This window comes from Rhagoletis pomonella, unplaced genomic scaffold (assembly GCF_013731165.1).
Source record: "Rhagoletis pomonella isolate Grant_MI unplaced genomic scaffold, Rhpom_1.0 Rhpom_scaffold_00004, whole genome shotgun sequence".
Classification (NCBI taxonomy): domain Eukaryota; kingdom Metazoa; phylum Arthropoda; class Insecta; order Diptera; family Tephritidae; genus Rhagoletis; species Rhagoletis pomonella.
Genome location: NW_023458558.1, coordinates 30716974 through 30740057, shown reverse-complemented (window position 1 = coordinate 30740057; position 23084 = coordinate 30716974). Strand labels below are relative to the sequence as shown.

Below are 23084 nucleotides of genomic sequence, written 5' to 3'. Positions count from 1 at the left end.
CCTCACCTCACCTCACCTCACCTCACCTCACCTCACCTCACCTCACCTCACCTTAAGAAATGAATAAAGAGCTTGAATCATCTTAAGGAGCTGCTGTAATAACAGAGCTTAACAATTTAAATATTTTCTCTAAATCCATCGTTGATTTGGCGTAATACATGCTTTATTTACTAAAGAAAATGTAGACATTTTCTGTATTTATTTTTTCACTAGATCTTGTTGTTGTCATAAATAAGTAAATTGAGTTCGTTATTGCCATTTTGTTCTGTGCAAACGTTAACAACTTATTTAGTTTGAAACTTGCACTTGCAAGGCTCTTGGCTTTTATGATTACTTTTCTTGCTTTGTTTTTGTGTCGCTCTTTGATGGGAACATAAAAGCGCGAATTACATTTAAGTAGATACATACATATGTACATATGTATGTGTGTGTGCGAAAATGCAACGCTGAAATGTGAAAGTCCATGTTTCATTGGCGCACTCGTAATTTTATTGCGGTTTTTGCCAGCTTCTCATGCCCTCTTCCACACATCAATCCGGCCTGTAGCATTTATAACACTCAATTCGGTGGTTGGTTTGCTGTTCGCCATTGGGATTTCTACACCAAAGTAGTATGTATCCTTCCTGAATGTTGAAATTGAATGTGGGATTTGCCATTAAGCTCGCAAAGGTAATTTTATTGCGGTTTTTATGTTGTAGCGACAAATTGATTTTCATCTCTTCAACATACTCCAACGCAAGCGTACACACATACATATACATAGTACATATCTGCGAGCATATTTATTTAACAACACTTCCAGCAAAGTAGCAATCGGTGTGTTCAAGATTACCAGATTTAGCTGAAAATTAGAAAAATAAATAAACAGTCGTTGGTGGTAAAAGCGGCTTTGACAGCGGGGGGTAGGCGGATTTGATTAGCAGCAATACTGCTGTGCCTTAAGCGTGCTTAACAAAATTGTGTTTTTTTTTTGTAGTTTTCAAGGAGCTCTAAAAATTTTCTGTTCGCGTAATTGTTTGTTATTGTAGCTATTAGTTATTAGTTTTAGATCCACACAAGTGTCTGCATTGTTAGTGCACTGCAATCGTATCAATGCCACAACGGGAGGTCCTTGTTTGCTGGTACTGTACTCGGCTTTGTGCTCCCGCCGTGCTGTTGTTTTTCGTTGCACTCAAAAGTAACGTTAAACAAATTATAAACTTTTATTAAATAATGAGGCTTCTTTCTTCTTTGTCGGCGTGTCGCTGTGTTGTCCCGCATTCAAGATTATCCTTGTTGCCATGGTTGAGCCTGCGGCATAAAAGCCATCAAAGGCATTAACTGCTGTCAATATGGAGTAGACATATTATTCCTTTCTGCGCATTTATTTTTCCTCTTTTTTTGTGAAGAAATTCAATATGTGCTCTACTTACGCTTAAGTTCGCTGTATCCCTTGATCGATTGTTTTCGCACACTTTTATTGGCTGCCAAATTTTTCCATTGTGCAGATACTACTACTTACTATGTATGTACCTGTCCATCTCGCCGAATCGGATTCACAAAGGAAAATTTACCGCGCAGTTTGTGTATACGAGTAATTTTAGAAAGAGTGTGGAGTTAATTTAGAAAGTAATCATCGAAAAGTTATTGCTTTCTGTTTAACGAGTGAAGTGGAAAATTAATGTTTTCTTTTTTCAAATATTATTAGCTACACAGTGCGAAAAGGTGTGCTCTCTTTAAAACTCTAACGAAATTGCGGAAGGGTAAAGACGGGTGATAAATTTCGGTAATTTTTGCTTTAATCTCACTAGGCCCTGAGCGAGACCCGCATGTGCACCACGTGGGACATATTTAGTACGCATTCTATTTCGTTCATTGCCTCGTTGTCGTAAATGTCCCTATGTCATGGGACCCATATAAGGCTAATTTCGTATTGATAAGAAAGCAAGGCTAATTGTCTCCTACATCCAGTAGTTGAGATCTAAAATAGATAGAAGAGAGTGCTTGAATTGCCGCTTGGCTATCCGAGAAGATATTCATGGTGCGGGGACATTATCTTTGATGTGCCTTACTGCCTCCTTAATTGCAAACGTTTGGGTCAGGAAAACGCTTGCATATTCTGATAGGCGAACGAATAAGTTTAGGTTATATTGTTTAATGAAAACCCCTGCACCAACCCCGTATTCTATCTTTGACCCGTCCGTAAAGATATTTTATTCCTGGAAGAGCTGGACTTTCCTTTGTGTTCAGTCATTGCGGCTTGGACATTTCGTGCGGGATTTGTGGTGAACACAGCCCTTTGGGATTCTCGGGACTTATCGATATAATAATTGATATTTTTATCGATTTTGTTATAGATATTGCTATCGAATTTGTTATCGATTATTTATCGATTTTGTTATCCATATTTGTTATCGACTATGTTATTGATATATTTATCCATATTTTTATCAATTTTCTAATCAATTTTTGTTATCGATTATTTATCGGTATTGCTATCGATATTTTTATCGATTTTGTTATCGATATTTATATCCATTTTGTTATCGATATTTTTATCGATTTCCTAATAGATTTTGCTACCAATATTATTATCGACTTTCTACCGAGATTTTTATCGAATTTGTCATCGATATTTTATCAATTTTGTTATCGATCTTGGTATCGATATTTTTATCGGCTTTGTTATCGATATTTTTATCAATTTTGTTATCGATGTTTTTATCGCTTTTCTAATCGATTTTGCTACCAATATTATTATCGATTTTCTACCGAGATTTTTATCGAATTCATCGATATTATTATCGAATATTTACCAATATTGTTATCGATTATTTATCGATTTTGTTATGGATTATTTATTGATTTTGTTATCGGTTTTCTTATCGAATATTTATCGATTATTTATGGATTTTGTGTTCGTCTGTTTATCGAATTTCTTATCGAATATTTATCGATTTTTTACGATTTTGTTGTCGATTATTTATCGATTTTGTTGTTGATATTTCTATCGATTTTCTAATCGATTTTTGTTTATATTTTATAAGCTTTCATTAAAAAAACTTAATAAAATTTAGTGAAAAATGAAGGCACCAGTGAATTATGTTCAGTAGTGGCCAGTTTTGAACCACTGTGCGTTGCAAGACTGTATACTTTATTTGCCTTGTCAGCCTTATTAGTCTTCCTGAGGACACTAACCAGCCGGGCGGAGGCCTATAGTGTCCATTCACATGGGCACATATTTCTAATTCTTTTTTAAAGTCCACTTTGACCTCCCCAGTTTTCGCTTATCCCCAGCCTCTCTAAATTTCATTCTACAAATTTCAGTACAATCTTCTCTTTTTTTACCCACATACATACATATGTATGTACTAGGGATGTTAATTTTTCAGCTTTTACCGATCCCGGGATTTTCGGTATGTCATTATCATAATCACGGGATCCCGGGATTAGTCCCGGAATTTAGATATGCATTATTTTTCAACAACTTAAATCGAAAAAATTGCTTCTATATTGTGTGTGAAGCTCTCCTACCATAAAATAAATAATAAATAAATAGGTTTGAAATCTACTTTTTTATTTTTAGTGGGGTTTTTATTTTTTCTCTCTGAGGTTAGTACTACAAAGATATGATTGATTCCAAAAATTATTTAAAAAATGTAGAATACGAATATGGGTACCAAATGAAGGAGTAAATTTCTTTAGATCTTAAAAAAATTAAAATTTTGTGGATTCACAAGGATGAATAGGTCATTTTTTAAGCTGATGAAGCTAGAAGGACGAAGTTCGAGGATGTTATCGAGTTTATATAAGTTCTTAACATATAATTTTTACAAAACCAAATATCGCGAAATTTCAAGGATAAAATTTTAAAAGGACATTTTCAATACTTACCAGTCCTTCTGCACCAAAAAGTTGAATCTTTTTAAATTATACTGGATTTCCTCTTTAATTTGATATCCATACTTCTTCTCTAAGCACATTTCTCTGAATTTTTTAAATCATTTTGAATTACTGACATCAGTGTATAAAACTAAAAACGCAATTTTCCTATATTTGGCCCATGGTTTCGCGAATATATATTAATATTTGCTTTTGAAATTTGCTATCGCGCGGTGTTATAGTATGTATAATGAGCTAGACATTTACAAAAAAAAAAAATATTAATTATTAAATAAAAAAAGAAATATAGCCAATACTGGCCAAGAAAGGGAGTTTCTATTACAAATCCGAAAATCCCGGGATTCTTTGCCAAGAATCTCGGGATTTTGGGATGTACACAAACCTGCAAGTCTTTTCCGTTATTGTTGTTTGTTGACTCGTATTTGTCTACCAAATAGTGATTGTTTCCTTTTATAGGTTTTTCGTATTGCTCGATTTTGCTTTTTATTGCAAATTGGTAATTCTATACAGTTGGCGGTGAAGGCACTGACGGCGGTATTGGCGGTGTTGGCGGTGTTGGCGTTGATGGAGGTAAGCGGTAGTTGTGGTGGCGTTGTATGTTTCACCGTTGAATAGCTGTTGATTGTGGTTGTCGATTTGTCAGTTGTTGGTGGGCGATATCTTGATTTCTATTGCGGACAATAGTTGTTTAAATTAAAACGGTAAACTGATAAAACCAACATTGTTTACAACTGTTAAATTTGTTGAGCTCAAAAAGGATATGAGTGTCCTTACAAGTTAAACTGAACTACATACATATATGAATATACATATGTACATTCAGGTACGTATTTATGTTTATATGTGCATATAAATACATACCGACAGTTGTATGCTTCGATAATGCGATTGTATGTGGGTGGCCAGCGCACAAAGTGTTGCCAAATGCTTTTGATTAGAAGCAAAATAAATACACGTACACTATGTACATACATACTTACAATTATATTATTCACCTGTACAATGAACAGATATCCTTTCAAGTGTTCAAAGTGAAAGCGACACACAAATCTACAAACATTCAACATCAAAGGAGCGAACTTAATATTGTTTTTGTTGCCAACAATTTTGTTTCTAGTTTCCCTTTTGATTTGGATACTTCTTGCTTTTTCTTCACTTTTGTACATTTCCAATGCGCGACGCTATTTTATTTATTTTTATTTTTCCTTTTACGGTTTCTTTATTTACAATATATTGCTATCCTTTGGAAAGTAAGCAAGTATGCTTACATATTACGTATACTTAAACATAAGTATGTACGTACATATGTGTTTGTTTGCTTTTTATGCTCGGCGATAACTTAAATCGCAAACTTGTGAATCGATTTAATTAAATTGCAAATAATTAAGTTGGTAACTTGAGTAGCTAGCATTTTTAATTGCTGCCAATTCAGCTCTGTCAGAAAGGGAATACAAAGCGAGAATTGCACACAAATAAGTTTGTGTACTCGTACACACATAATCTTTCTAGTTAAAATTCCAACGAGTGAGAAACTACATACATATACATATATATGTATTTAGTAGTTCCCAAAATATACATATTTATGTATAAAAACATTGTCTGGGTTGAAATTTTTGGGAAGTATTATCGATACATCACTGTATGGGTAGAAGAATATTAAGATTTACGTGAGCTGGACTAAATTGAAAGTATCTCCAAAAACGCATTATTTTGATGCCACTGCTATAATTTTTTAACATTTTTATGCCGAGATGATGTTACGCAAAAAATATTTTTAAAACTAATTTTATTTACAAGAAACTCGATTTCTGCAGGCATTTAGAAATCGGACAAGCTCACGTAGATCTTAACAGTATCAGAAATATTTTAACATATAGTTTAAGTAAACTATAGCTCCGATGGAAAAACGATACCATTTTAGAAGTGAAACTTCTTTAGCGGCGGTTGGGAGTAAATTGGCAAATTCAACGGAAATTGCACACGGAAATGGTGCAACGGAAATGGGGCAACGGAAATCGCACACGGAAATGGTTGGGGTTGAAACAAGTGCTTCTCGAGTGTATGCACATGGTATTCATTTAACAAGAACTAGCTAATAAAAGGTTAAAGCATAACGCTTAGAAAAGGCATACATATGCGTACATAGAAAAAGAGAAGGATAAAGGCAAAGGTAAAAAAAAAAAAATGCGTAAAGATAAAGGCAAAAATGAAGATCAAGGTAAGTATAAAAAGTTATAGTATAAGGGCAAAGGTGAAGGGGAATATGTAGATGCAGAAAATGATAAACATAAGAGAATATTGAGAAAAATATGAGGATGAGGATACCTATAAAAGTAAAGATGGAAGAAGATAGAAGAAGAAAAATTAAAATAAAGGTAACTTTAGAAAAAAGGATATAGATGAGACACAGACTCAATTTGATACTCGGATACTCGGAATTTATCGATCTATTAATCAATATATTTGACGGTTTTATTATCGACATTTTTATCGCTTTTGTTATCGATATTTTCGGAACTTATCGATGTAAAAATCGTTATTTCAATAAATTTTGTTATTGACGTTTTACCGATTTTGTTATCGATTTACTTATCGATATTTGTACGTTTTGTTATCGATATTTTTATAGATTTTATTCCGAACTATTATCGATTTTGTTACCGATATTTTTATCGATTTTGATATTGATTTTTTTCGATTTTGTTATCGATATTTTTATTGACTTAATTATCGATACTTTTATAAGTTTTGTTATCGATTTTGTTATAGATATTTTTATCGATTTTGTTATCGATATTTTTGTTGATTTTCTTATCGGTCTTTTTACCGAAGTTGTTTTGTTGGATGTTACTACCGATTTGGTTATCGATAAAGTATAAAGATAAAAATAAAGGTAAAGGAAAACAGAACAACATAAATGTATATAGAAAAAAGGCAAAAAGTATAATAAAAGCAGATGTATGTATGTATGTACATACATATATATATTGTTTATGAGACAAACTAGATATATATAGCGTAAGTTTCACTTCTCCAGTGTGGCCCAGGCGCACTTACTTTTTTTTGTAAGGTGAGTGATGCACCCTAATGTATGTATATATATTTCTTATTATCTTATCTAATTTTTTAATTTTATTTATTTAAAAAATACAGAAAAATCTCCTACAAACACTTAATTTTTGGAAATCAACTAATTAAAAATAAATATAAAATGATTCAAGCTCTCTCACATGCTGTCTTTCCTGAGGTCCTCTTAGATCTAATTTAATTCAACTAATTTTCATTTAAAATTTACATACATATTCAAGTACATAGCATCTATGCACTTTAGTTGTTATTTAGTTCTTATCGCTATAGCTATTGAATTTCATCGCATTTCAAACAGAAGTGTTTTTGTGACACTTTAAAAGCAATATAAGTAAGCATGAGAACTAAGACTGAGACCTTAAAAAGTTTTAAAATTATTATTTTAACACTTTGCAAATTGCAGCTTTTAATTGATAAGCGCTTACCAATAAATGCTTGAGAAATTGTAAAATTGCTAGACTTGGCTGCAGCAACCACTTACTATTGCCACAAGCACTTTTGCCCTTTTCGTTGGCGGTCAAATTGGAAATTGTTAGCCACGATGAATAACAGTCAAGTGCATACATACATACATACATACATATATATGGGGAAATCCATGAAACCCTTGAATTTTTACAAAAATGGAATTCAGTTGCAAATTTTTTAATCTTTTCAGGCCCTTAGACATTTTGTAGCAATAACACATGGGAAAACCATATTTCATAAAAAGTTTTAACATTGAAACAAAATTTGAACTCTTTTGAGTATGTAAAATAAAATACCGATGATTTTTGGAAATTATTTTTGTTGACGGTGTTGAGCAATTTCTTCCATATTCGCATTTTATTTTTAAGTTCGCAATTTATTTAAGTTCGTACATTGATCGGTGAAGATTAAAATTTTGAAGATTCAATTTTTTAAAAGTAAAATTATTGCTGCGCCAGCGAAAAAACCGTATTTTGTCCAGAAAAAAAGGTATTTTGTCCAGAAAAAAATTAATAGACAAAAAACCGCGAAAATTTTATTTTATTATTTATTTATTATTAATTAATTGAATTCTCATTGCAAAAACTATATCTTATTTCAATTTCAGAACGATTCATAAATGCCTCTAAAAGTTATGAGGCACAATAAAGAAAACTCTGTGCAGAGTATCGTATGTGAAAAAGTGAAAATAATCGAGGTTTTTCACTTTTCAAAGTTTACCAGGAACTTTCTATCAAACTTCGTCTTTAAGTATGCATATCATTAGAGCGGATAGTTGTGTAGCGGAACTAAAAGCCTGCATGCAATTAATTATTTTTTTTTGCGTAGACAACCGAGTATCAAAAAAGTCAAAGGTTTCGTGGATTTCCCCACATATGTACATATGTATGTATGTGCGTATCTATGCATGTATGCATGTATGTACATATATGTACTAATCCGAAAATCTCAAATTGCAAACTAATTGATGTTAAGTCGACCAAAAGTTATGAACTAAAATAGCAGTAAAATAAACAAACAAAATAATTGCAGGCAGCAGAGCGCAGACCGAAAACAAATATGTATGTACGTACGTATGTATGTATGTATGTAGCTAAAAACACGAGATTGCAAAGTGCAAATCATGCAATAGCACAATTTTCCGCAGCCATTTTAGTTTTGAATTACTAGTACGGCGACACCAACAGCAGTAATAGCAAGAATAAAAACAAAAACAACACAAAGTAGTTGTCCGAAAGCCATTAAATTAATGTCGAAATACATATGTACCTACTAAAATCATTGAATGCTGCTCAATCCACGCTATTATACAGTGGCAGAAATGCTTACTTACATTGCGAGCATTTTCCTCCAAAGTATATTAACTCAAAATCTTGCATTCGTCAAAACCACCAAAAACTGTTATTAGTTGAGCAAATGTTTCTCGTATGGAGAATAGAGAATTTCGTCTAGTTTTTGGCAGCATTTACAAAAAATTGTTCTTAATAGAAGCTTAATTAATATATGAGGTTGGTACTAGCGGACTTTATTGATTTGAAATGGGTAGAATGCGCCATAAAGTGATTCCAGTTCTATATATTTCCAGCAGGGACGGCATTGAAAAGGCCTTCATGCCTTCAAACAATTTGCATTAGGCGTGCTCCAAGATATCGATAGTGTCTTCAATAATGTTCTCCCAGAGGCGGTTTCCTCTCTAAAAGAAATTTATACATATTCAGAGATGGCAGAGGTATCCGTAACAGGATGTGTTTGCCCACTTCTTTGAATACACTTCGGTGAATAGATACACTGCTGTCACAGTTGTAGGGCACAGGGTGTCAGCTTATTGCGTGCGCTGATTGATGATCTTGCCCTGACGGCAGTTGGTAAGCACCCCCTAGTTCTATGTGATTTTTTCGAAGGCACTTTATGTGTCATGCAAATCCGGTCCTAAGTGGTTAGTGTCAATCCGGCAATTACGTGCATGGTTCTTAAAAAAAAAAAGAAGAAAATTGCCTGACTACAACTTCCTTCCCTGAACGGTGTTGAGCTGACTCATCCGATTAAAGCCCCAACTCGCTCACTTTCTACCTATGGACTTTCTACCTGTGGCAAACTACGGTCGAGTTGTAATGCCATTCGATTACACGCGTTGTTATGAGGTTCGTATACTTAAGAATCCTGGAAGATGTTCCCGCAGACTTCAGGCGCTTGGACTGCGCCCGCCGACTGGACTGAGGAGTCATTTTCAAATAAGGATCCTATCAAGGCGTGATATTGATGATTCCAAGTTAGTTCTGAATATAGGATGTGTGGCATACCCTGCCATATCTCTGCAGCTTTTTCAAGCAATCAACGTAACTTCACTATATCTAATCGATTCTTCGATTAATCTGCTTGGAATCTTTTTTGATAGCCAGGCAGCTATTCAAGTACTTAATGGTGACAAATTCACAAAGAAAATTGTCATGGTATGTAGACGTACTCTAAATGAACTGTCCCATATTGGCGAAGGCTCGTCGACGTTTGTTCTCCCACTATTCTTTTGAATGTGTGGCTGAACTGGATTCTGTCGGTATCTACGATTTTGTGCGCTTCATCAGAGCTACAAATTATTTTTGGAATCTCTAATCTCCAAGCATCGCAATCGGCCCGAGTGGCCTAAGTCTACCCTCTTACAGCTGGTTCAAAATCTCGTTCCCCTATACCATCTCCTTTTTCTATAGGCTGTTCTCGTCCTTCTACTGTGACCCAAAATTTATATTTGTATGTCACATCAATCGCAAAGATGTATGCCTAGCCCGCTTTCATACACTACTTTAGCTCTGATTTTAGTGATCCCCCATACTCTGAAGCTTTTGTACGCGTCTCTATTTCGTTCCAAACTTGAATATGCCGTCTTTATTTGGAGACGTTATGGCAAATATTGGAAGACTGGAGCTTGTTCAAAAGGTGCTTTTACGCTTCGCTTTCCGATCCTTCAACTTTGTTGACCCAATCCCTTGGTCTAGTGCCAGATGTAAGCTATTCAATTTAAATTTCTTACACTGCAGGGGAACTATTCTCTCCCTTTATCATTGATAATAATAAAGGGGTAATTCATTGCCCCTTTCTTCTAGAACGCATAAATTTCTACATTTCTGGACGCTGTCTTAGGAATAATGATTTTTTTCCTTGAAACAAGTTAAAAGTAGTTATGCTACTAATGCTCCCATTTATAGAGCCTTAAGATAACTAAATTCCTTTCCAAATTATATAGCCTCTTACTTATGTATTTTCCTGTAAATCTCAGTTTGTGCTTTTTTAAAATATTTCTAAAGTTAATTTGAATAAAAAATATTTGAAATACCAATTTCAATATTTGCATTAAGTACTCTTAGTTTAAGCTTTGATAAAGTCCCCGTAGTCTGTAAGTGTACATTTGTTATATATGACTAATGATAAATAAATAAACATAAATATACTGTCAAAAGTGACAAATTTTGTTTTAATACACTTTTAAAGAACGCACGCAATATCCATGTATTTCTACTACGTTTGTCTCGAGCAATGGAATCCTTATGGACTGCCACAACCTAAAGTGGAGTCGATGAAAGTAGCAACTCCCTTAGTGGTCGTACGTCACTTAGGTATCTACATATATACATACATACATAGTTATATTCGGTATATTCGTTTGCCAGTCATTGCCGCCCATTTGCTAAAATCGTTCTTTGTTGCTGTATTTACTGTTGCTTTTATTTTCACTTTGTATAGGTACATAAGTATTGCATGTAATGTTGGAATCTCTTGCTGCTGTATGTACATACATATTCGATATTCTTACTTCTCGGCATTAATTTTTGTCTTCTTTGTTTTTCACTTTTCCACTTTTATTGCAAAGCAATTTGCTGGAGAATCGTTTCATCTGTCAGTTGCTTTTAGCATCTACTGAGTCACTGCATTCGACTTTACTCACCAAACATCCCTCTAATGCAGTGATTTCCAATGTGGTCCGGGTAGACCCCCAGGGGACCACGGGAGACGCACTACGTTGGCGTGAAAAAAAAACTGGGTGTTCACGAGTTGTAAATGGGGGTCCACGAAAATTTTTCTGGTTTCGATAGTAAAGAACAAAACTGATTGCTTGGCTTTATCTATCAATGTAGGCAGAAATTAAGGGAGCAAAAAAATACAAAATTTTTCGGTGATTTTTGACAGACCGCATTTCTATAAAAAAAATTATCGTATTGAGAATTAAAAAAAGTCCTTGGAGCTATACAATTCTAATTTTTCTCGGTTAAAATATTTTAGAAGCTACAGTTCTCATGTAATCCTGAAAGATGGTGCGAAAAATAATTTTGCAAATATTTTTTTTTTTGGTCCGCGGGATTGAAATAAATTTTTCCATTTAGGCCGGCATGTGGATCAGATAGTCTTAGACTTATTTAGCTTTAATTGCCTACTTTTAAAACCTCCCTTAATTTTTTTGAGCCGTGTATTTTAAGACAGTGTTCGCAAAAACTCCTCAATGACGAATAAGACTTCCGCCTTCCTCCTCACTGTAACTTAATTCAAAAGCAATCAATTTTGATTTCCTCTTTTTTGAGTTAAAAAAGAAAGAGCGCTGTTCAACTAAATTTATCGTTAAAACAAAACTTATTTTTTTTGACCCAATGTTTACTGCACGCTCCAATGTCACTCGAAATGCAACTGCTCTCATAAAAAAGAGTTCCGTCGCTTTTGCTTACCAAGCTGTCATCTTCTTATTTGACACTGTAATCGCCTAACTTGTGGTTTACATAGGACAATTTCGCGAGGACAGTAGCAACACATTCACACCTTTTACTAATGCATTCACATTTATATCTCATTGTCTTCGCCACTGTCTTTGATTTTTCGAAAACAGTGTAGTGAACGTCGTTGCTTGAGCTGATCTGCTCTTTTACCAGACTGCGAGGCCACTTGCACACATTGGTGCATATCACTATACTAATTGCCTTAGGAAATTTGCCTACTCAGTCCAAAGTAGTACTTGTTGGCAAGATTGATTCTGCGATGAATTTTGATGCTGACATTATTTGTGGTGTTATGATGATTCCCAAGTAATCGAAATTCTTTACTTTTATAAAATTATAACTGTCAACAGTGACGTGGTTGCCAAGGTGCGAATGCGCTGACTGTTTGTTTGATGGCAGAGGATAAATGCAAATGGAAGATCACATGCATAAGAACCTGAACAGCCTTACTGTTTTTAATTTTACCACTGCGAATTTAGGTTTAGAACTCAGACGCGAAACAGCTTTCCATCGTTAGATCTTACCTTCACATTTTTTGGCGAGCTTTGTGAGTAAGTTAGAAATGTAGCAAGAGGGCGTCCACCGAAACCAGTAAAATTTTGAAAAGGGTCTACGAGAAAAAAGTTTGGAAATCTCTGCTCTAATGTATAGTTAGATGTGTGAGTGAATAAGTATATATGTGTACAGAATTTTCCACGATATCGTAGTCCAGATAGTCGCTATACACTTAAATAGGCGAAAACTGCCTAACTTGGAAAACAATGCCGAATGGGTGCTTTTTTTGTCAAATTTCAGCCTTCGTGCTATACACACTATAAAAGTAGACTCTCTGAGACACTACCTTTCCCATACAAAAAGAATTATCGAAATCGGTTGACGTAGTCCAACGTTATGCGGTAGCATACATAAAAAAATAATAAAAAATAAATAAAAAAATATTCCGACGAACTGATAACCTCCTCTTTTTTTGGAAGTCGGTTAAAAACAAAAAAAAAAACAACTAAAAAGACTCGATATCAGTCCTCTAGCCTTATTAAAGGTTCGATTTATCGATTTATTCAGCTCGACTTGAGTCTTCCATGTCGGCTTCATATCTACATAGAGTTACAACTAGATATTTCGCTTTCGTAAGAAAAACCTAGGTTAACGTCTCTTTGTGCCGCAAGGTTGAGAAATTCCAATTTGGTGTAAACAGGACGTGGGTTATCTTGTTGGGATTGACAGAAAATGCACCATTCATCGATCTTATTGAGTATTATCTGTGCCTTTACACAGACCATCCGAGATATTTTCCAGACGATAATGTTCAAACATCATCTGCGTAAGGTGGGATGTAATCGAAATCTTGAATTTACCTTAAATTGGGAATCCACTCTCAAATACCTTAAGAAAGACGACACTACAATGTCATGCGGCATCCACTGCCAACCTTTAACACGGCCATTTTTCTAAATCAAAGAAATCTTCTATAGTAGACCCAACTTAGGATAGTATGGTTCCCTCGGTTGAAACGATTCTAGTTCTGGCGATAAAGATTTAGATAAGTATTTACTACACATTACTCTTAAAAGTTAAGAAATGATTAGAAAATCTTCAGCTAGAACCCAATACATTTTCTTCAAGAAATTCGTGTATCTGTATATATTTACGTTCGTAAATATGTTTGTTCCCCATAAGTTTATTTATGGTAAATTGAGTGCTCACACTTCGTATAAATGCAAACATGAGTTGCGTAAACCACATACATACTTCCTTACATATTATTCAGATGTATGTAAATACATTCATGTGCCACTGTGGCCATATTTATAGCACATAGCACATACTAGGAATGTTAATCCCGGGATCCCGGCATATTTTAAGTCCCGAAAATCCCGGTATTCTGGGTAAATAATGGCGGGATTTTCGGAATTTTTAATTCGAATTGATGGCAATAATAGAAATTCTTTTTTTGGCTAGTATTGGCTCTATTTCTTTTTTTATTTAATAATTAATATTTTTTATAAATGTCTAGCTCATTATAGATATAAGTAGTAAACTTTACACTCAAAAATCAATATATTCGCGAAACCATAGGCTAAATATAGTAAAATTGCGGTTTTAGTTTTTCACTCTGATGTCAGGAATTCAAAAATTATTTATAAAATTCAGTGCTTAGAGAAGAAGTATGGGTACCAAATTAAATTGGAAATTCTGTAGAATTTAAGCAGATTCAATTTTTGGGTGCATAAGTACTGGTAAGTATTGAAAATGACCTTTTAAAATTTTATCCTTGAAATTCCGCAACATTTGTTTTTGAAAAATTTACATGTTAACGACTAATATAAACTCGATAACATCCTCGAATTTCGTCCTTCTAACTTTATCAGCTTTAAAAATTAAATATTCGTCCTTATGAATCCAAAAAGTTTTTATTATTTTAAATTCTAAAGAAATTTGCTCTTTCATTTGGTACCCATATTATTATTCTACATTTTTTAAATAATTTGTGGAATTAATCATATCTTTGAAATTACAAACTCCTTTAAAATAAATCCAGATGTCAGAGAGCAAAAAATGCCACTTTAAATAAAAAAGTAGGTTTCAAACCCATTTGTTTATTATTTATTTTATGGTAGAAGAGCTTCTCATACAATATGGAAGCAATTTTTTCGATGTAAATTGTTGAAAAGTAATGAATATCTAAATCCCGGGTCTAATCCCGGGGTCCCGGGATTGTGATAATGACATCCCGAAAATCCCAGGATCGTAAAAAGCATAAAAATTAACATCCCTAGTACATACATATGTATATAACTGGTGTATATATGTGTGTATGTATCTGAGTAAATAAAACCAATCATCCTTCCCAAATAGCAATAACAATGAGAACTATAGTTTGCAACAAGGTGGACGATATGGAGAACATCGAACATCGATATAAATAATGTTAGCTTTGGTACTTGACAGCGTCAGCCCCATTGTGAATTGGAAAAAGGAATTTTAGAAACGAGTACGTAGTGATCCGAGATGAAGAAGACAAGAAAATTTGCAAACTCAAATTGAATTGATTCGGTGAAAAAGAGCGGAGTGGGTTAATATGTAATCTTTTTTCTTTTGTACACTACATACATGCATAGCTGTATGAGAATACCAAGTTTTTGGCGCTTACAAAGCGTACACAATTCACAGCTCCAAAGTGGAAAATGCTATTTCCGATGAGCAGCGAAGGAAGAACTGGGTTCAGGTGGTGTAAACAGTGGAGCAGTTAGTGCTAAAACTTGCGGATTTTAATTAAAGTTTCTGTTCACTAGATAAATTTAAAGTTTTACCACTTAATTATTTTTAGAATTAGAGTTCTTTAACATAGTACAAACTGTTTTTTGTTAAATTATATGGAGTGACGAATGCATTAACTTTACGCATTCTATGCAAATATTTATAAAATAAGAAGCTTTGTGTGTTCACACTCTAACGATCAGGATTCTTGGATCTTTTAAATTTTAGGGCTGGGACTATCCGTGTATTCGGATACATATCTGTCACATCGGTTACATACATATCTGTTTTGTCTCATAACCAATATACATACCTATGCACATACATACATACATTAATCTGTCTTTGCTAAAGGTTATAGTTTTTGTACTTTTTCTATCTAGATCCCTACTTCTACCCCTGCTCATTCCAATTACATTTACATTATTTTGTTTTCCTTTATCTTCATTTTTATCTTTATACACTATCGATAAAAAAATCGATTGTAGCATCCAACAAAATATCGACAACAAAACCGTTAAAACTATCGATAACAGAATCGATAACAAATTTGATAGCAAAGTCGATAATAATGGGGGTGGGCAAAGTCGATTAGAAAATCGATAAAAATATCTATAACAAAATCGATAAGACAATCGATAAGTAATCGATAACAAAATCCATAAATAATCGATAACAAAATCGATAAACAATCCATAACAAAATCGATAACAAAACCGATAAATAATTGATATCAAAAGCTATAACAGTATTGATAACAAATTCGATAAAAATATCGACAACAAAGTCTATAACAATGTCGATAAGAAAATTAATATAAAATATCGATAAAAAACATCGATAACTAAATCGTTAAAAATATCGATAGAAATATCGGTAACAATATGGTTAAAAATATCGATTATTTATCTATAAGTTCCGCAGATATCGATAGCAAATCGATAAAAATTTAGATAACAAAATCGATAAGACAATCGATAAGTAATCGATAACAAAATCCATAAATAATCGATAGCAAAATCGATAAACAATCCATAACGAAATCGATAACAAAACCGATAAATAATTGATATCAAAATCTGTAACAGTATTGAAAACAAATTCGATAAAAATATCGATAACAAAATCTATAACAATATCGATAAGAAAATTAATATAAAATATCGATAAAAAACCTCGATAACAAAATCGTTAAAAATATCGATAAAAATATCGGTAACAAAGTGGTTAAAAATATCGATTATTTTTCTATAAGTTCCGCAGATATCGATGGCAAATCGATAAAAATTTCGATAACAAAATCGGTAAAAAATATGGTAACAAAACTGATAACAATATCGATTAATATATCGATAAGTCCCGAGAACCCCGAAAATCTCTAATATCCCAAAATAGTTCCCAGATTGAGTCTCTATGTCTTCATCTACATATATCCTTTTTTCCATGATTCCTTTTATTTTAATCTTTCTTCCTCTATCTTCATCTTTACTTTTATCGGTATCTTCATCCTCATCTTTTTCTTTATATTTATCTTTGTTTTTACTTTTATGTTTACTATTTTCTTAATCTACATACTCCCCTCAACCTTTGCCCCTGTACCGATAAGAAAAGTGTTTAAATTTACCTTGATGCTCATTTTTTCTCCATCTTTACGCATCTTTGTTTTTGTTTTTATTTTTACCTTTGCCTTAATTTTTTCCCTTTACCTTTACCTTTACTTTCATTCTTGTATTGGTATTTTTGTAGTGTTATTCTTTAACCTTTTATTAGCAAGTTTTTGTTAAATTAATACCATGTGCATACATTCCAGAAGCACTTCTTTCAGCCCCACCATTTTCGTTGCATCATTTCCGTTGCACCATTTCCGTGTGCAATTTCCCAAACCGCCGCTAAAGGAGTTTCACTTCAAAAACGTTCTTGTATAACTTTCCTCTTTTTAACCAGTACTGGAACACTGTGGGGCTTTGCGACAGAAATTCCATTTGTACTTTCAGTTAAGAATAAAGTGAGCCAACAACAATTTGGAAAGTTGAGCGACACCTTAGTAAGGAGAAAATTTAACTAGAGTGTAATGTAAAATACCAGAGGAGAGGCAAACGATAGTTCAAAGTCACTTGCATTTTCACACATTCATACATTTTTAGCTAACCGTGCATGCGGCTTTACATAATGCTTTTTGAAGATGTGCATACATGTATACATATATGAACATGTAGGCATTTACAAATCCAAGTATATATTTATATATGTATGTATGAATTTATGTACATATGTATGTAGATATGCGTAGAATGTGTTCTTACACAGATATTTTTTTTTTATACAGAGCGTGTCATTAAAAACCGTTTTAGGGGGTGTTGCTATTATCATTATTGTTGTTATAACCATCCTACAACTTCACTCCCTCTTATAAGCATACACATACACACATACATTAGCCTTACCACGTAATCACAAACTACCATTTACGCTTCAAATACTGTGGTTTTATCCAACCTCTTCCACCCACCCGCACACAAAAACTCACGCACCCACCCATACATATACAACATATACACACTGACACACTCGCACACACAAGACTTTCGAATGTTTGCACTCTGAAACGCACTTACCAAAGCAATATCCTAAACAGGATAAATGTAATTGCGCATGAATTTCTACGCATTTTTGCCTCAGTTCACCTCCGCTAAACTTCAATGGATATACTACATATACTATACCGTTAGATGGTACTGCTACAGCTGCTGTTGCTGCTGTCGCAACTGCGGTGGCTTTGAATGGCCGTTAGTATTTACACATTCATTGTGGTGCCAACAAAATGTGTTCGCCCACATTCACATTTGCCATCACCCACAGCCCAGCAGAAGCGGTGGTAAATGATTCGGAAGGGGGTAAGGGGAAAGCGACAAAAATGGCGCAGGTATGAGCCTCAGTTTGTTGGTTCTTTGGCATTTTAACTTAGAAAGCACTTATGCCACCTCTCTTCGTTGCCGTTCTTCTCGCCTGTTCGCAACTCTTTTCCCCACGTAGGAAATAAGGTGTCTATGCTGATTGGATGGCTATTGAGAAACAAGTCTTTTGTAACGGGACACGCCCACTGCGCTCAGCTAAACTGTATATTGTTGATGAGCGGCTCTCACAATTCTACACTTTGGCTGTACGAGTACTTTTCATCTTTGCCGTTTGCCGACCCTTTTGTGTTTGTTGATTGTTCCGATTTGCGAATTCGTAGGGGTGAGGTTGTAGAATGCTAATTTGAATTTCCGGCTCTCTGCAGAGGAAAACGCGAGAGAGAGAGAGAGCGAGAGAGAGGTTGAGTTTGTTAAAGAGCAACTGGGGTAGCGCGCAGTCTGCAACAATTTTTTCCTGTAATCAAGAGGGGTGAACAGCGCTCTCAGTGCGTGAGCGCCCTACTTGCCCCTTTTCCGTTTCCTTTTGGGCTATGCTTATTTCCGTTATGTATACGAAATGATATCGGAACGTTAAATGTAAGGATAGCTGCCTGAGTGTAGGTACAATTGAAATTCGAATAAGAAAAAGAGTGACATTTTAATTTCATTCATATTTAGTATTTATTTTACAATATTCTAACACACACATGCATTCATAAACTGATAATCGCTACAAAATACTGATTTCATGTATGAAATTAACGTGAAGTAATCCTTGTAGGCGTAAAGTTTTAATAAATTACGACCACTTATATTTTTCTACATTTGTGCCTCAGTGATAGTAGCAGCATTGCGGTAATCGTCAATAGTTTTTAATTCATTGAAAATATTTCCTGTCAAATTGAGAGACAGAACCTTTTTTATTTTGATTAAAATATTTGTTCTGAACAGCATGATACCATTTTATCCTTAAGTACAATATTGACTGGCCTATTGACTCAAAACTTGTGAAGCTATTTGGCGTTAAAACGCCTAAATCATGCCGTCAATGCTTAGAAGTGCCTCCGGCATCGTTAAGTTCTGAAAAAAAACCGGAAAAAACTCTACTATATAGATTTTTAATGGCGTTCTAGACTAATTAGGGATCGATAAATTCTTTCGTTTCACACTCATATTTTAATATTTCATATGTATATGAACAAATCTCACGAGTTGTTAAATTTTTCGACAAAAACTTGTTTTTTTGGTGAAAAATGCATTATCTTCAGTTTTGTATGAAGAACAAGATTCCAACACAAAATTGAATTTCAATGAACATTTGAAAAAGATATAGGTAAAAAAAAGTAAGCATAACCACTCGTGCTCATATACTCGTAGTTGCGTTTGTAACGTATACGCCCCGTAGCACCATACGCAGTACTCGCACGCCTTAACTTAAAAGCCACATTATTTCAAAGTGATTAAATACTGGCGTTTAAGATTTCTACACAGCATTCCTTATGTACATATTTGTATATTACTTTCTTCATGTATATACTAATTTTGGAATGAATTCCGATGATGCCAATAAAACTTATAACAAGTAATTTTTAAACAAAAAAAAAAACCCACTTCAATTATAAATAAAAATTTAAGATCATCGAAAATTTCTTCCCGATCTAATGATCGCATTTAAACCAAATTAGTATGGGACCATCTGTGAGGTAACACCTTTCCTTTAAAAAAAAAAATTATAGAAATCGGTTAACGTGATCCAAAGTTATGCGGTAGCATACGTAAAAAAATATATATTCCGACGAATTGATAACCTTCTCCTTTTTATGAAGTCGGTTAAAAATGGAATTTTATTTTCTCAAATCATAGCACCTTGTAATTATTTTTCTTTTCTAGTTCTATTACACTAGAATCATCTTTTTTGGCAAGAAGCTCTTGGCTCAATCCTTATCCATTCGTCCTGAAATATACAATCCAGATATGCGACTTCTTTATAAAAAAAAAAAAAACCATTTTGAAATATGAGTGTTTTACTCTCTAAAAAATAATTTATGCAACCTCACATACGCGGTTTTGCATTTTGTTGATACGCGGTTTTGCACTTTAAACGACGATATATATATTTCATGATCCAATAATCGGATCTAAACCAGATTAGGGACCACCTCTGAGGCACTGTTGAGATATATTGTACTTGATGCCAACCTCCATTGCCTCTAACATGAACATTCTATTTGAAAATTTTTTTCGAGTGACAATAAAAAAATTTTTAATTTCGGTACTTTTCGCCTAAATAAATATTTTAAGTCTAAAATTGTTCAAATACTTGATTTTTTTTTTTTAATTGTACTTGTTTCTGGAACTCCACTGATTGCAATAAATGCAAGAAGAATGCTAAAGCGTTTTTTTCTGGCGAGAGGTGACACTAAAAACAAACCAACTCATATGTAAATAAAAGTAAAATAACACCCTATTGCACATATGTAAACAGGACGTGTTCTTTAAATTGATACCTCATTATAGAAAATCGAACGGCCGATGCAGATCTTATGATATTCGGACTATTTCGGAACCTGATCAGTACGATTTCAGAATCATGCCGGAGCATTTTCAGTGCCATTTTTTTAATTTTCTTTAGTTCCTGGAAGTACGAGAAAGATTTTAGATAAATCCGGCTTTTTCATGAAACGCTTAAAAGACCCACAGTTCGCTTATTCATTAGCCAGTTCGCTGAACCGAGTTGAATTGCTCGCTTGTGGGAAATCTAACGACATACTTCCTTCCGAAAGAGCCTCCAGGTATGAGTTTTCCAACCTTCTGAGTCAATCTTTTAAATAACTATCTGTGCTTGGCATGGCGAAAGTCTTGCCGCAATTCAAAAGAATGCACTCTACACATCATCTGCATCACGACATCCGGTTGCAATGCAACTCCACATTGAACCATTGCTGGTTCTTCCCGCATTTGGGTGGTAAACCACAGGCACCACGATACTCCCCAAAAGGGCCATACCCATGAACAGACCGGAGTAATACTCGTCGGCGAGAGTTGCTCGACCGGATCAACTTACCCTGGCCCACTCAACTGACTCAACTCACATAGAACGACTTACACGACTACTTCACTCCACATTCATCTGCATTTCAACATGCACACTTCATACCATCCTGCTCCGTCTTGCTAATCTCGCAAATACTACTCGCCTCGCTCGCCACACTAGGCACCCTCCGCTTGTGAGAACGGAGAGGTTGTGTGACTCACTCAACTTTCGTAAGGGATCGAATTGCTCAACTTGCACACTAACTTTTCCATCAATTTCCACGGTTTAAAAACATTTTCCTTCATTTTCCAACTTTCATTTAACTTCATTTTCACCATTTTTCTAGTCGTGTTCGTCTTGCCTGTCTGGCAAGCCTTGCTCGTGGCGCTAGTTTTGCTCGTCTTGCCGACGAACACACTCCGGGGGCATCTGGTCCCCGTGGCACCATTTTAAAGTCTTGGTTTGACTTTCGAAAGCCGTAGACCCTTCTGCCAGTTGAGTCTCCACCGACTCAGGACTGGTAGCCTTTGAGTGGGGTAGACGGAGTTGTCAAGCCCGTACTCTGGTAATACCAAAGCCCCCTGTCTCCCCTTTCTCAAATCGGGCTTGAGGCCGTCTAAGGTTGCCCGAACGGGGCTTACTATCCCCTGAACCTTGGATTTGGAAACACTTCTACTCCGCCCTGGAGAAAGCACGAATTCTGATAAATTGAATGAAAAAACCCGATGTGTGCGCATACCCTGTGTATATCCGTATTTACTTGGCATACTAAAAATTTTTCACAATTTAATTTAATTTCCTTACAAACGCTCCGGCATATCCTCAACTGGCCGCTTGTGCTGATCGCTTATCACCGGAATGCACAAACTATCTTTTGTGTAAATTTTAATAGTATCACACTTGACCTTTGTATGTGAATTGATTGATTCGCTGGCAGTCTGGTTGGTTGTATTTCTCTCTCAAGCCCTTAGGACCGAAACGAACTATGTACATATGTATATACGTACATAACGTTTCATTTTGGGCCACGTACTTATGGAATGAATGTGAAATGGAACTGTGCGAATTTATTGACATACAAACGCCGCTGGAGAGGGTAAGGATGTCGACTAAGAAGGAGAGGCAAGGAAATGAAGTCTTACTTATAGAAAATTGTAAGGAAAGCAGACAATTTGATATTTTCAGTAACAACAATTAAATGTTAAAAAGTGTTGATGTGGTTGCAGAGCAATTGCTGTAGCAACAAAAAAAATAAAAAATTAAAAAAGGATGAAAACTAGACAAGGCCGCAAGCAACAGCAATGGCAGAGCAGCAGCAACAGGAGAGAGGATATGCGTGCAGCAGTCACTGAAATTTGAAGGTTGGAAATAAAACACAGCAAACCAACCAACCAACCAACCAACCCCTCGTAAGACAGTGCGCCGAGTTGAGCACTATATACCGCGCTCTTTCTGGCGCATTTAGTGAGTGCAGCGTTGCAGAGCGACGTTGTGGAAGGAGGCGCGCGACTCAGCAACGGAATTCAGCCGCCCCACAAATAATTTGCGATTTCCAAACAACCCTCTTAGCACAGTGCGGCATGTCAAGGGTTCTGTTAGGTAGAACGATTTTAGATGCCATACATGGATACGTGTGTTTGTGTGCAAGCATGTATGTATGTATGTATGTGTATGGTGTGTTAGTGCGAGTATGTGCTGCAA

At 34.8% G+C, this 23084-nt stretch overlaps 1 long non-coding RNA gene across 2 annotated transcripts in view; it reads right to left on the bottom strand.

Moving 5' to 3' along the window:
• Positions 1 to 23084, bottom strand: part of LOC118737438 — a 481479-nt gene that overhangs the window by 42302 nt on the left and 416093 nt on the right. Inside the window, exon 1 of one of the 2 annotated variants that reach the window (XR_004992813.1) lies at positions 4265 to 4721. The exons of the other annotated variant lie outside the window; for it this stretch is intronic. This is a non-coding gene — a long non-coding RNA (uncharacterized LOC118737438). Of the gene's footprint in view, positions 1 to 4264; positions 4722 to 23084 lie in introns of those variants that run through there. 2 annotated transcript variants of the gene reach the window in all.